The sequence below is a fragment of the Pseudonaja textilis genome, chromosome 3 (assembly GCF_049901715.1).
Source record: "Pseudonaja textilis isolate UNSWEBS1 chromosome 3, rPseTex1.2, whole genome shotgun sequence".
NCBI lineage: Eukaryota > Metazoa > Chordata > Lepidosauria > Squamata > Elapidae > Pseudonaja > Pseudonaja textilis.
The window spans coordinates 200,336,199-200,339,763 of NC_141992.1; the positions used below are offsets into that span (position 1 = coordinate 200,336,199).

The following is a 3,565-nucleotide window of genomic DNA, read 5'->3' on the forward strand; positions in this document are numbered from 1 at the left end:
AAAAATCCTTCCTCCTATTTACCCTAAGCAACAACCCTGTGAGGGGGGTTGGGCTGAGAGAGGGACTGACCCAAAGGCCTTTCACCAGTCAGGAGGCTGCAGGAGCTATGGAATATCTACCAGAAAAAGGCAAAGTCATGGACAAAGAACAGGCAACGATCCCCACAGGAGGAGAACTGACCCAATGGCCAACTGACTAGAAGAGGTCAGTCTAACGTATCGATACCAAAGAAAGAAGACAAAAGTCACATACAATCCAAGTGCTTAGGCCCCGTTTGGAAAAAGAGATGCCAGGTATTTGGAAAAGGCCGATAAAGAAATACGATCGCTGATCTACTGTATTTCGGATAACCGAGGAAGTCGAAGGAGAGCAAAAAGAAGCCAGCGTGGGTGGGATGCAGTGGCGGGATTCAAATGTTTTTACTACCGGTTCTGTGGGCGTGGCTTAGGGTCACATGACTGGGCAGGTATGCTTGGTGGTCACGTGTCTGGGTGGGCGTGACCAACTCAATGTCACTCACGTCAAGGGGTGCCTCGCCTGGCCCCTCCCCTCCCCGCCATTCCTTCTCACTCCCAGCCTCAACTTATCTATAGTTGTGTAAAAATGTTGTTCACCTTTTTTGACTTTATTACCTGCTTATTATAGATGGACTTTGATGGGCCGCTGAGAGGAGGAAATGGCTCACAGGCTTTGCCCAGGTGGGTGATTGGCAACAGGCTTTTAGGGAGCTGCCAGAAAGAGGGGGGGGGGACAGTGTATCTTCCAAAGCACCAGAAGGATGGAAACTGAACAGAGAGAGAAGCAACCTAAAAGTGAGGAGAAGCTTCCTGACAGTGAGAACAACCAACCTGTGGAACTGCTTGCCACCAGAAGTTCTGGGTGCTCCGGCACTGGAAGGTTTTAAGAAAAGACTGGACGGCCATTTCTCTGAAATGGTATAGGGCTCCCTCCCAAAGTCCCTTCTAAGGGTCATTCTGTTACTCTGTCATATTTCCCAGGACCTCTATTCAGACTTTGGCATCCTATCCAGAGTTTTCCTGCCTGAGCAGGGGGTTGGACTAGACCAGGGCTCTTCAAACGTGAAAGCTTGAAGACTTGTGGACTTCAACTCCCAGAATTCCTCCTCCTCCAGTCATGTTAGCTCCGGACCCAACAACCCATTTTCATGCAGAACACTTTAGAACTTCGTATGAAGTAGAGGGTGATAATCTACTGCCTTCTGCAAACATGTGGAAGTGAAATATCTTTCGATTCTATGTAGAATTTACTAATAAATCTCAATGAGACGACTCCCCCTTTTTTAAAAGAGTTGGAAAGCTCTTATTAATTCAGATTCTGTAGATGATCAATCTGGTCTGGCGGCAATAAAACCGGCCTTTCCAATTCATCTACTCTTAATGTTCTCTGAGGCTAGATTTTGAGATGTAAATCTTTAAAAATAGTTCTCATATTCACCACCTGGAGTCTCTGAGGTCACAGGGGTCCAAAACTTTCGTTTCAGGAGCATAAGGTTTAATATTGTTACGTATCTCCCTTAAGAACAAAGAAGGAATCCTGCTGTGCTTTTTAAATCCAAAGCATAATTTCCAGAAGTAGTTTGGCACTGGAATTTATCAAACTGGAACTTTGAGGAGGAATCAGTGAGGACAGTTAATGGGGGGACCACGGAAGTTGTGGGTGCTCCAACACTGGAGGTTTTGAAGAAGAGGAGCCTGGGCAGCCCTTGGTCTCCAATGGGAGGGGCAGGAGAGCCCAACCTTGGGAACTGTTAAGACTTTTTCTCCCGGCTGAGAAATTCCGGGAACTGAAGTTTGGAAGACTTAAAGCTGCCAAGGTTTCCCACCTGAGATACAGGCTTTCCTGTTGAAAAGGGGGTGGGACTAGATGGCCTCTGGTGTTCTGCAGTGGGTCCTGTCTGAAGCTGAGCCCCCTCCGGCATGCTCATCAACCGCCCAGGGCCTCCCAACTGCTCTCTAACCGGGACAGGCTTCGAATTCCTCTTCCCGGAGGGACATTTGCCCCCTCGGGGCACAGAAGCAGCCGGGCTGAAATTCTCCTCATCTCTGGACTATTTCGGCCCGGTTCTGACCCTTCGGAGAACCTGCTCGAGCTCACCTGGCTGAGGGGCCCGTTGGGTTCTAGCCTATGAATCTGAGAGGCGCCGCGAAGCGTTTCTTTTCCCTGAGCGCTTCCCGGGCCTGGAGGTCTGCCCGCTTGAGGGCCGCTTTCCTCCACTGCCAAAGGATCCCGCGAGAGGCGGCGGTCCAAGGGCAGCCCTTCTCGGGCCGGGCGAGGTTGCCCGAAGGCCGGATCGGCCCAGCCCAACAAGCGGGAAACTGAGGCCCGTTTATTCCGCCCAGCAGCGCAGAGCGGCGCCTTCGGGACTCCGCCGCAGGGGAGGCGCCGAGCTTTCCTGCCCGCCCTTTGGGGAAACCGAGGCACGGGACCCGGAGCAAAGCCTTGGGCAAGCCCGGGCGAATCTCCGCTCCGGCGGCGACCTTGCCAGCCCCGCCTTCATCTGCGCCAGCCCCGGGAAGAAGCCCGGCCGGCGCGTCGCCTGGCAGGAGTGGGAGGACCGGCCAGGGTCCCGGAGGAGGCAAGGCAGGAACGAAACGTGGCCTTAAGCCAAGCCAGCGCCTCTTTGCCCGGGCAGCTCCCCGAGGGAAGGGCCGGGCTTCCCGGGCCCTGGTGCCCATCGTCCCGCGGGGCTCTTTCGGGGCTCCTGGGGTCCCAACTGCCCCGTCCTTCCTTCGGACCGCCCGCCCAGCCCGGCGCCCCGGCCCTCGCCCACCTGGAAGGGCCGCCGGAGCCCCGCGAGCAGCGCCGACCTCTCCGCGCCGCCTCCTTTCGCGCCAAAGCGGAGGCTCCGCCCACCCGCCGCGCCTCTGGCCTCTGGTAGGCGGGGGGGGGGAAACGAAAGTGAAACTGGGCCCCTCGTCTGCGCCTGCGCACCCCCCCCACCGCCTCGCAAGGGCTGCGGTCGCGGTTCTGGGCGGCAGGGGGCGCCGGCCGAGGGTCGCGCGGCCTCCCAGGTGCGGCGCCCCCGCCGGGGCTTTTGCGGGGCGAGAGAGGCGGGTCTTTCCCAGCCTCCGTGAAGTTCCCGCTGGTGGGGGATCCCCGAGGAGACCCCGCCCGCCTCTCCCGGAGGCTTCAGTGCCTCTGCCCGGCCGCCGCGGCTGCGGAGCAGCAGGTTGGCCGGAGCTCTCCTGCGGACTCTCGTGGCGCCAAGAGCCGCGTTCCGCCCCCGCCCCCCCCGCAAGGAGAGGAGACGCCCGCTGCCAGCCGCGAGTCCCCTTCAAGGCTTGCGGGCTTCAACTCCACAAGTCCTAAAGCTGCCCGGTTTGGGGGGCCCTGCTCCACGCCCCCCCCCCCTCCCCGCAGGAGATGCGAACCTGCCGGCCGCTCCGGTTCTCCGCCCCCTCGCCTTCCGGAGCTGGCCGCCCGGTCCGCCCACCCGGTGAGGCTGAGAAGCGCCCGCCCCGCCTTCCGTGCTCCCACCGCCCCGAGCCCCCTCCTTCTTCAGGGCGGGGGGGGGGGAGGGAACCCACGGAACAGCTGCCCAAA

At 58.6% G+C, this 3,565-nt stretch overlaps 1 protein-coding gene across 1 annotated transcript in view; it reads right to left on the reverse strand.

Annotated features, from left to right (window-relative positions):
• The window catches only part of LOC113450613 (uncharacterized), a 42,385-nt gene extending 38,908 nt beyond the window's left edge, over positions 1 to 3,477 (reverse strand). The window contains exon 1 of the mRNA XM_087928724.1: positions 3,394 to 3,477. The gene's annotated coding sequence lies outside the window, so the exon portion shown is untranslated. The remainder of the gene's footprint in view (positions 1 to 3,393) is intronic.
• Between the last annotated feature and the right edge of the window lie 88 nt (positions 3,478 to 3,565).